We start from the raw sequence: 12,168 nt of genomic DNA, 5'->3' as shown, positions 1-12,168 counted from the left end.
TTTCGAAAGGGTTCTCAGAGCTTTTGTGTCCACATCCAGAAACAGGAGGTAAAGGATCAGGACCCTGGATGAGTCACCTTGGTCCCTCACTTCCTCAAGAGAAGGGTGACTGGAAATTCAGCTGACACCCGAGCAGCTTTCATGGCTGTGTGTCCCTGGTGCAGTCACTACTGCTCTGTGGGAAGCAGCTGTGATTTCAAAGATATAGGCCAGTTCTGACAGTCAGGGTTCTAGCTCCTAACTCCAGGCAGCTGACCTCTGGGCAGATTCTTAAGGGTCCTTGATGTTCCTCCATCTTCAGAGAATGACCTCAGGATGTTTGCCTTAAGTCTGAGCCTTGGCAGCCAAACTACTGAAAGCCCAATAGGAGTTTACATGAGAAATAAACAAATCTGGAACATATTTAAACAAGTGACTCCCAAGAGCATTCTAAAACCCTTCTTCTGGGTGGCCTGTAGTCCCCATTTAACATCAAACTTGAGTGTCTTCATTGTTTGCATTCTGCCAGGTAGCCTACCTCTAGGCATCTGTAGCCCCTTCTTTTTTTCTTTATACTTAAAAAAAAAAAAAAAAGACATGCTGCTGATGGTGATGGCACACACCTTTAATCCCAGCACTGGGGAGACAGAGGCAGGTGGATCTCTGTGAGTTAAAGGCCAGCCTGGTCTACAGAGCTAGTTCCAGGACAGCCAGGGCTGTTACACAAAGAAACCCTGTCTTGAAAAAAACAACAACAAAAAAAGACATGTGTCTTAGTTAGGGTTTCAATTGCTGTGAAGAGACACCATGACCACCTCAACTCTTATAAAAGAAAAACATTTAATTGGGGTGGCTTACAGTTTCAGAGGTTTAGTCCATTGTCACCATGCTACAACATGGTGGCATGCAGGCAGACATGGTGCTGGAGAAGGAGCCGAGAGTCCTACATCTTGATTCACAGGCAACAGGAAGTGGTCTGGGGCACTGGGTGTGGCTTGAACATATGAGACCTCAAAGCCTGCCTCTTAGGTGGTATACTTTCTCTAACAAAGCCACACCTACTCCAACAAAGCCACACTTCCCAATAGTGCCATTCCCTATGAGCTTATGGAGGCCAATTACATTCAAACTGCCACAACAGTGTTTCACTATGTAGTTCTGACTGGCCTGTCACTTGCTTTGTAGACTATGCTGACCTCAAACTCAGAGATCCATTTGCCTTTGGATCCTGAGTGCTGGGATTAAAGGTGTGCCACCACAACCAACAATAGCCCATGTTTCCAGTTCATTGCACTATTGGTGGGATCTATTTTATGCTAAACATCCTGGTAACTGCTAGTGGGGAGAGGAGAAATGGGTAAGACGGAGTCTCTGTGGAGCCACTCCTAATCTAGAGGGAGAAGTACACAAAACAACAACAAAGATGCAAAATGAGTTTAGCTGCCTTCCCAGGAGAAAGAATCCCAGGAAAGCACACAGGCCAAAGGCCTCATCAGGGCTTGAAGAAAAACAATTTCCACAGGGAAAGAAGGGGAAGCCATTGCTCTGCTCTTAGGCCAAGATCTCTGTTCATCTCTGTCTAGCACAAGAAAGGAGTTCAGAACACATTTGTCAATGAATGAATAATGAGTAGATTCTGAACTGATATAACAGCACCCAGGAAGAGAGTACAAGAGGGTTAGGGAAATGGCTCGGTGAGTATACACCTGTTATGCAAGTGTAAGGGCCTGAGTTCGTATCCTCAGGACCCACATTAAAGCTAGGCATAATAGCATGCGTCTGGAATTCCAGTGCCCCTACAGGGAGATGGGGTGTGTGCAGAGAAAGGAGAATCTAAAGAAACATGTGGGCCAGCTAGCCTGGTGTACACGGCAGCAAAAGTAACAACAACAAAACAAACAAACAAACAAAAACCAGACAGTGTCTCACATATGGTGGAAGACAAGAATACCAGGGATAGTTCTCTGACATCCACTGTGGCAGCACAGCACACACACCAATATTCACAGATATACACACATCATACACATAGGAGGTGGGGGAGGAGGAGGGAGAGGAAGGAGGGGAGGAGGGGGAGGAGGAAGGATTGTTCTCGATACAGTGGTAAGGTCTAGTGTGGCTTCATTGACTACAGATTGTGCTTCAGAGTGGAGTGGGAAGTAAAATGAGATTTAAGAATGCTGTGGGGCTTTAATCCCAGCACTCGGGAGGCAGAGGCAGGCGGATCTCTGTGAGTTTGAAGCCAGCCTGGTCTCCAGAGCGAGTGCCAGGATAGGCTCCAAAGCTACACAGAGAAAACCTGTCTCGGAAAAAAAAAAAAAAAAAAAAAAAAAAAAAGAAAGAATGCTGTGGGGCTTCACTAAATCCCACAGGTGATAGTTAATGTTAATGACTTCTTCCTCTAGACAACAATATCTTTATTCATCTTTGTAGCCATAGTGCCTGGAGACAGCCAGAGATTTAGACAATAAACGACAGATAAGCAAATGAGGTGAAAACTTTTGAGAAAGAAATTATTCCTCTCGATCAATATTATTCCTCCCTTATTTTATTTTATTTGAGAGAGCATCTCACTATGAATCCCTTGCTGTACTGAAAATTGCTATGTAGCCCAGGCTGGCCTCAAACTCATAGAGATCCACCTGTCTCTGCCTCCTGAGTGCTGGGATTCAGGGTGTGCACCACCATACCCAGCTAATTCCTCACTTGTATATATAATTTTATAGTCACAGAAATACTTTTCTTTCAGTATCTCATTTAACATTTTATTGATATACCCAACAAGTTTGTGAGGACTGAAGGACAGGTCTTATCCTCATTTCCTGAAGTCACTGTCAGGTTCTCATAGCCAGTGTCAAGGATCAAAACTCCGTTTCCTTTAGTCTCTTCTTGCATGGCTGGCACGCTGTTGTGCATCTCTGTGCCGAAGCCAGGCCTCCCTGGAGTAGCTTCACTCTCCTCTCCCCTCGCTGTACTCAGGATTTCTACATGTCCCCCAAATAGATGAAATTTATGGATGGGGGCCATTTTACCTCACGGGAAACCTGGGAAGAGGGTCCTCACATCCCATGGTGTGGCACAAATTCTTAGCAAATGTCTAAACACTTTTGGATTTTGTTTTGTTTTGTTTTGACAAGGTCTCACTTTGTAACCTGGGCTAGCCTGGAACTTGATATGTAGACCTGGCTGGACTCACACTTGAACTCACAAAGATTCACCTGCCTCTGCCTCCCGAGTGCTGGGATTAAAGGCGTGCGCCACCAACGCCCGGCCCTGTCACTGCTTTGCAACCTTTTCCCAGAAATACAAAGCCCTTTCTTTATTTCCTCATCTCTCATGTTTCAATATGTATGTTCCTCTCTGAAAAACAAAAGTTCTACATTTTTTTTGTTTCTTAATTTCCTAAAATCTGCCTCTTAGTGTCTTATTTTATGCACTTGCAAGTGAGTCAGTTTGAGGATTTCACACAGCCTGTAGCACTCCACAGACCAGGCAGTGGGGCTTGGGAAGAAAAAAATTAAAAGTTAATCTAATGTCATTTTCTGACAGAGCAATTCAGTAATGCAGCTGGCTGCTTCACATGATTAAATGTAGGCAAACACTTCAAGTTCTGACCTCTGGAAATGCATCCCCACATATTCATAGAGACAATCATCTGGCTTACAAATCTGCTGCAGACTTAACATCTTTCAGCCCTTCAAGGGCTCTTCACTGGCTGTGGCATTTCAGTAACCTCCAAAATTCATCGCTTTATTATTAGAAACTATTTACGGAAGCCAAGTAGGTGATACACACCTTTAATCCCAGCACTCACGAAGAAGGCAAAGGCTTGAAGATTTCTGTGAGTTCAAGGCCAGCTTGGTTTACATAGCAACTTCCATACCAGCAGGGCTATACAATAAGACCCTGTCTCAAAAAAAGGAAAAAAAAGGAAATATCCTTTTCATTTCAAGCATGTGATAATTTACTTGGTATCTTTTGATTCTGAAGGAAAAAAAGATAAGTGTGTCTTTTTCAAAGGCATATTTTTCTCTATTAATCATCAATATTTTTTTTTTGAGACAGGGTTTCTCTGTGTAAGCTTTGGAGCCCTGGAACTTACTCTGTAGAACAGGCTGGCCTTGAACTCACAGAGATCAGCCTGTCCCTGCCTCCTGAGTGCTGGGATTAAATGGGTATACCACCACCCAGCTGTTCTTTTAAAGAACAAAAATGAAAAATCAAGGAGGGAATTAAAAAATCCCTAGAGTCAAACGAAAATGAAAGAACCGCTTAGCAGAACCTTTGGGTGCAGCTAAGGTGGCTCTAAGAGGAGCATCCAAAGCTGAGAGTTACTGCTCGCATCAAACCACTGAAGAGCTCTCAAGGGAATTATGTGATGATCCTAAAGGTCTCGGAAAAATGAGAACAAGTCAAAACCAAGAGCAGTAGATGGCAAGCAATAATAAAGATTATGGGGAAATTATTAAATAAAAGAACAATCATAGAATTAATCAAGTAAAGAAAAATGAAATCAGGACATTTGCAGGGAAATGCAAATCATTATGTTAAGTGAAACAAATCAGATTCAAAAATACAAACGCTTCCTGGTTCTCCCATATGCAGAACCTAGATTTGTGTGTACGAGCATCAGTGCGTGCGTGTGTGTGTGTGTGTGTGTGTGTGTGTGTGTGTGTGTGTGTGTAGAACTAAAAAGGGGACAATGAGCGAATGGGGAGGCTGAAGAAATGGCTCAGTGGTTAAGAGCATGTGTTCTTTCTGGCAGACAGCCTGGGTTGGTTCCCAGCACACACACCTTGTCTGACAACTGTCTAGAGGACAGTTCTAGGGGATCACAGCCCTCTTCTGGCCTCCACTGGCTCTGCACACACACACTGTACACAATGTACATTCAGGCAAAACACCCATGCACATAAAATAAAGAAATCAATGTTTCTAAAAGAGGGAGGGGAATGAGAAGGTAATGGGATACATGTGTCTTGGAAGCAGAAGGGAAGGACAACTAGGAGGAGGAAGGAGAGCAGCAAGAGGGACAAGGGAGGCACTGGGGAAGGGGAGAGCATCAGAACCAAGTATAATGACACAGAGTATGGAAAATGTCATAGTCAGGCCCATCGCTTTGTGTGCCAACTTTAAAAGTTTTTTTTTTTTTTTTTTTTTTTTGTGTTTTTTGTTTTTTTTTTTTTAGGGCCATTATGTCAAGTGAAAGAAGCCAAGTCCCCAAGTTCCACATTGCATCATTCCATGACATGCTGGGGAAAGTAGAAGCTGGGAAGGCCAGGGTGTGGCCAAGGCAGAGGGAAGCTTGGGCTCAAATGCTAGGGGATGTTTTGGAGAGTGATTTTTTTCTACATTTTTACTGTGGTGGCCACATGGTCCTAACACTTTTGTCAGTATTGCACTGTAATCCCCAAACAGAGACTTCCACGTAATATAAATTAACAAGCTGTCCCCTCGAATCATAAGAAAGCAACCTCTCCCGGGTGCTGCGGGTGGAGAATTATTTTTTAGTATAATTTTAGGACTGCCTTCATCACTGTTAGCTAGTTCTGTCCTCGCCTCCCACAGGACCTGAAATCTCATCCGTTGGCATTTTTCCGTCTGCTCTGGTTACCCCTTCTCTCTGGGGACGGTCCAGCTCTTGCTCCATTGGGAATGATGGGAAAACTCAGGAAGTCAGGCTAACTGGTAATCGCAGGGTGGTGGTGCGCAGACCTCTGAGGGGCCAAGACCCAGCACAGGGGACGTGTGATGGGAAGAAAGGGAAAGGCAGACCTACAGAGTAAAGCACAGGCCAGGAAAGGCCACGGGAGGCTGTCACAGAAGTGGGCAATGTTCAACAGGGAGGGACTGCGACAAAAACACACTGGAGTGACCTCACAGCTTGGCTCCTGGCTGGCTCTGGGTGTAGGCCACTCTCCTTCCGAGCTTCATTTTCCGATCTTGCTCATCTGTCCAGTCCTGCTCATAGCCCTCTAGCTCACATCCTCTCCGAACTGACGCTGCTGACACCGTCTCCTTCTCACGCAGCTCGGCATCCACTTTATAGCTGCGTAACTCGTCTGATCCAAGGGAAGGAGAATTATCCTTCCTTTCCAGAGGAGTGAAGAGGCCCAGGAAGCTTAAATGATTTGTCTAAAGTCACCCTTTGAAAACTGTGGCCCAGACACCTTCCATTGCTTATGCTATGCTGCCCCCTACTGGAATGATCGCAGATACACCAAACTACAAACAACACACTTCTACAGTGGGCTTCTATTTATTCGCGTACCAAGCATTCATTGATTAACCTACTATGTGCTAGAAACAATTCAGAAGTGGGCTGCGCCCATGGAAAATATGGACCCAGTCATTTGACTGACCAGTTACAGTTAGATGAGCTCTGTGAAATACAAAGTATAGGGCATAGAATAGGGTGTGTAGCCTTACAGTAAAGAAATTCAGGGAATCGTGGATGAAGTAGAATCCATAGGAATACATTATTGGCTGGCAACTGGGAGAGGGGACTAAGGAGTTATCAAGGGTGCTTCACAGGGCTCAGGGATGAACAGGGAAGGTGGGATACTGCCACTAAGTTGAGAGTACTTAAAAGGAGATGAGACAGCTGGGTGGTGGTGGCGGCGGCGGCGGCGGCGGCGCACGCCTTTAATCCCAGCCCTTGGGAGGCAGAGGCAGGCAGATCTCTGTGAGTTCAAGGCCAGCCTGGTCTGCAGAGCTAGTTCCAGGGCAGCCAGGGCCACACAAGAAACCCTGTCTTGTTGGGGGAGGGAGGAAAGGAGATGATACTTACAAAGAACAGTAGTTTGGTTTTGTGGCAGTTTGGAAATACCAATGAGGAAAGGAAAGCATAGCAGTGAATGAGAATCTGGGCTGAGTGATCACTGCTGTGAACTGAGGTCTACACTCAAACCAGTGGGAACAAAACTTGGGTGCTGTTGGGTGTGCAGAGAGAATGCAGATAGTATTTGAAACTGTGGCAGTGGATGAACGCACAGAATAGGAAGGGGGCTTCTTTTTATTTCTTTTTTTTATTAGTCCAAATTAGGAACAAGCTTGCTTCACATGTCAATCCCTTCTCCCTCTTCCTCCCCTCCCCCAACCCTCCTCCAACCCCCCACCTGCCTCCCCCCCAGCCTCATCCACCGTCCACTCCCCAGGCAGGGTAGGGCCCTTGACGGTGGCTCCCCAAAGTCCACCACATGATCCTGGACCAGGCCTAGGCCCTCCCCCATGTGTCCAGGCCAAGAGTGCATCCCTTCACGTGGGATGGGCTCTTAAAGTTCCTTCTTACACCAGGGAAAAATACTAATCCACTACCAGGGGCCCCCTGGAGTGTGGAGGCCACCTAATTGACATCCATGTTCAGGGGTCTGGATCAGTCCTGTGCTATCCTCCCAGACAGCAGTCTGGGGTCCATGTGCTCTCCCTTGTTCAGGCCAGCTGTTTCTGTGGGTTTCACCAGCCTGGTACCGACCCCTTTAATCTTCATTTCTCCCACTCTGCATCTAGGTTCCAGAGTTCAGTTCAGTGTGTATCTGTGGGTGTCTGCCTCTGCTTCCATCAGCCACTGGATGAGGGCTCTAGGATGGCATAAAAAGTAGTCATCAGTCTCATTATAGGGGAAGGGCATTTAGGTTATCCTCTCCATCATTGCCTGGATTGTCAGTTCCTGTCATCCTTGTAAACAATCTGGAAATCTTGGAAGGGGGCTTCTAAAGCAGGCCAAGAAACCTCTGCATTTACATTGAAGAGACAGAACCAGTGGTGGAGAGCCAAGGGAGGTCCCAGAGGGATAAGGTGGAGCATGGGTCAACAGCTTAATAAAACAGTTGGGGCTGGCAGGATGGCTCACCAGCTGAAGGTGCTTGCTGCAAAACCTGAGGACCTGAGGTTCAACCACGTGGTTGAAGGAGAGAACTGACTTCCACGGGTGTCCTCTGATCTCCAACTCATGCCATGGTATGTTCCCATGCATGATTAAATAATTAGATGTTTTGAAGTGTAGAAGAGCCAACTTGGGTGAAGAAGTTCGAGGGCAGCAAGTCACAATGGAGTTCTTTCTTCACAGGCATATAGTACGCCCTGTGGAGAAAGATGATGCTTTTGAAGTGGCACTTAAGGGTCTGGCCAGCATCATGAGCTTGTGGGCCCTGCGCTCGCCTGGGCCCCCTGCTGTTTAAATGGTCTGTTTCGATCATCTTGAAATTCTTAGCATTTGAACTCATTTTGCAGCCAACAATGACCACCCTTTTGACCTTCCTGCCTCCCCCTCCCAGATGCTGGGACTACATCACAGGGGTATGCTTTGTTTTGCTTTGCTTTTTTAGTTTTTAGCTTTTTCAAGACAGGGTTTCTCTGTGTAACCGCCATGGCTGTCCTGAAACTTGCATTGTTTGCTTTGTAGACCAGGCTGCCCTCAAACTCACGGAGATCCACCTGCCTCTGCCTCTGCCTCTCAAGTGCTGGGATTAAAGGTGTGTGCTGCCTTGGTCAGGGGTATGTTTTAACAAGTGGCTCTGAGTTCTCCTTTTGCATTGGGGCTAATAAATCATGAAGTAGGCCCTGAAAAGAGGCAAATGCAAGGCAGAGACCCAGGCATGATGGCACTTGTCTGTAATGGAGAATTGCAAGTTTGAGATTCTGTCTCAAAAACAAAACATGTTCTATTTGTATTTTTTTCATTAATTGAGAATATATGTCTAAGTGAGCTAGCCAATGACTAGCCTGGGATAATTGAGACCCTATTTCAAAAAGAAGGAAGGGAGGGAGGAAGGAATTCATGAACTAAACACACAACGGTTGGCAGTGGAGCTGGAGAGACGGCTCAGTGGTTAAGAGCACTGGCAGCTTTTCCAGACGACTAGACTTCGAGTCCCAGTACCTACCTGGTGGCTCACAGCCATCTTTCACCCTACTTCCAGAGGATTTGATGCCTTCTTTTGGCCCCCTCAGGGACTGCACACGTGTGGTGCATATTCATAAAATGGAGGCACATAAAATAAAAACAAATCGAGGTTGACAGTGAAAGTTCTCCCTGCCACCCTGTCCTCTGGCTGTATGGGTCCCTGACTGAAGCCATTGCAGTCACCTTTCCATCCAGGAGCACCTTTCGATGTTTTCTGTACTGACAGGCACAGAGACTACTGTGTCTTCCCAATGGTGCACACTGAGGTGTGCTACACCTAGGATTCTGCACTTGACTTTTCTTCCACTCAGTATTACACTTCAGGAGCCATAAGTAGCAGTTGTGGCTATACTGCCTGCACCCAGGAGGCCGAGGCAGGAGGACAAAACATTCTAGTCCACCCTGAGCAGCTGTTAGAGTTTGCTTTCTATTCCTGTGACAGAATACCATGACTTAAAGCAACTTGGGAAGAAGGAAAGAGTTTATTTGGCTTACAATTCTGATTACCATCAATCATGAAGGGGAGGTCAGGGCAGGAACTCAAGGCAGGAACCTGGAGGCAGGAACTGATAAGGAGGTCACGGAGAGGTGCTGCTGACTGGCTCGCCCCTCACGGCTTGCTCAGTCTTGCTTTACTGTACCACCCAGGCCCACCAGCCCAGAGGTGGTACTGCCCCCAGCCCTCCCACTTCAGTCATGAAAATGCCCTACAGGCCAATCTGATGGAGATGTTTTCTCTCACCCAGGAGTTAGCCAGGTCCTGTCTTGCTTAGCTTCTAAGATCACACAACCGTTCAAGGTGGTACGATTGTAGACTGGAGATGTTTCCTCAACTTAGGTTTCTATTTCCCAGAGAACTTCAGCTTGTGTCCAGTTGACAAAAACTGACCAATAGGCTGCATAGTAAGACCTTGCTTAAAAAATACTAATGCTACATTAAAAAAATAATTTCCTAATTAACAAAGAACTTTCTCAAAAAAAAACCAAAACAAAACAAAAAGCAACAAAACAAAACAAAAAAACGGGCGCACAGTGCCCACTGCATGTGCCCTGCCTTGTTTGTGGTTTTCAGGGGAAAACATCAGCAGGAATTACCTCCAAACCAGTTGGGGCTAGATCTGCAAACAGAGGTGGCAGGCTGAAGTGGGGCGAGGGGGCTCTTCTAGACCCCCCCATGCCTTTGTCCTCCATGGTTTGTCAATTAAAATTTCAGTCATTCATTGCTCAAAACTTTTAGACACATGGTCATGATTGACGATGTGTATTACATGGCAATTTGTTTTTAAGATATTATGTTTGTACATCCTCATCTCAAAGGCCACCTCCTTTTGGCACGTTTCTTTGAAACTCCTAGATTTCCTCAGCCAGAATAACGTCAGCGGCCCCGGATGTTCTGGAGGGCGATGTCCTGAGTTGTGATTATTTGTCCTGTCTTAAGGGTGCTTGTTCTCAGCCCTTTCATCTGAAGATGGTCCCACTCGCCCTGCTTCCTTCCAATGAGCACCAGTGTACCTGCCTTAGGGGTCACAGCCTGTGCCCCATCAAGCTAGATTTGGCTACCTGTCCTCAATAAGCCAATTTAAAAAGCCAAATTAATAGTGGAAAGCAGAAAAAAGTAGCACTGGAACAGTGTTCAACACAGTTACCTTGGGAAGACTCGAGTGGCTGCAAGGGCTCTATGCCCCTCTTCACAGTGACCACATTCAGTCTCTCTCTCTCTCTCTCTCTCTCTCTCTCTCTCTCTCTCTCTCTCTCTCTCTCTCTCCCCTCTTCCCCCTCCCTCTCCAGAACTAGACTAGCGTCCGACTAACCTCTGTTTCCTTCCAGATTCCTAGTAAGAACTTCTCTTTTGTGGCTGCAGAGACGGCTCAGCAGTTAGGAGCACTGGCTGCTCTGGCAGAGGATCCGGGTTCAGTTCCCAGCACCCACATCAGGTGGCTCACAACCATCTGCAACTCCAGTTCCAGAGACACTAATGACCTCCTCTGGCCTCCATGGGCATTGGGAATGTACATGGTGCATATACATACATGTGGGCAAAACACTCATACATATAAAATAAAATCAATAAACCTTTTACAATAAAATACCTCAATTATTTCTCTTGCCACTTCCCTTCCTTCCACCCTCCTCCCTCGTCCGTCTCTGTTTTCTCATTTTGGCTGCACCTTCTTAATATCTTTAGCTGGCTCCTCTCTGTTTTCTTAATTTTTAATAACAGTTGTTTTAGAACTCATTCACTAGAAACTTTCCCCTCTCTGAATGTGCTTATTCCCTAAAACATTTCTTCTAGCCCCTTGGCTTCAAATATTTTTATTTTGGACGCTCCAAGTCCACACTCCACTCGACTTCTCCCTGAACTGATACCTGTGTAGAAGGCTGTTGCCACATCCATTCGATAATGTAATAGCTGTCTCCCTCTCCACACACCCCAGACAGGGCTCTTGATATTTCCATTCAAGCTGTTCAAGAAATCTTCTTTGTATCAAATAATGGCAGCTGCATTCCAGTTGCTTGGGTCAGTTCTCTGTAATGTGACTCTTCTTTCCTACTTCCTATCCAAAGCTTTGTCAACTCCACTTTCAAAATCCTTAAAGAACCCGGCTACATCTCACTGTGTCCACAAGGATCCTGATCCAAGACCTTGACATCTTGTGCCTGCCCTACAGCGATAGCCAGCTCCCTGCCTTCCTGCTTCTGGCTTCCCAGCTATTCTCTGCCCAGTAAAACCAGTGGTTCTGTTGAGACCTAAGCAGTAAGTTGTCTCTTCAGTTCTCAGAAACTCCCAGGAGAGCAGTCCTAGGAGCCCCACCCTTCCACCCCCCTACCTCTGGCCTCTACATTGTCCCTTAAACTTGCCTGGCAGTTTCTCACCTTAGAACATTTACACTTACTGTCCCCTCTTCCAGAATCATTTCTCCATGTCTCATCCTTTGTTCTTTCAGAACTACACACACACACACACACACACACACACACACACACACACACACACACACACGCATGCACGTGCATATGCGCACACAAAACCTTCATTGTTTCTTACAAAAGTCCCTCTAGACACCCTACCACAATTCCACAAAAGGCACGGCACACACCCCTCTAATTTCAGGTCCTAACCCCCTGTTTTTCTCAACAATTACTGCTATATACTTACTTTAATGATTTTTTTGTTGTTGTTTGTCACCCATATTCTAAGTTCTATGAAAACTGAAGGTTTTTTGTTTGTTTTTTATTTTTATTACATCTTTAGGGGGAGCTTGCATGTGTCACAATATGTGTGT

This window comes from Cricetulus griseus, chromosome 6 (genome assembly GCF_003668045.3).
Source record: "Cricetulus griseus strain 17A/GY chromosome 6, alternate assembly CriGri-PICRH-1.0, whole genome shotgun sequence".
NCBI classification, from domain to species: Eukaryota; Metazoa; Chordata; class Mammalia; order Rodentia; family Cricetidae; genus Cricetulus; species Cricetulus griseus.
This window is presented reverse-complemented; position numbering follows the sequence as displayed.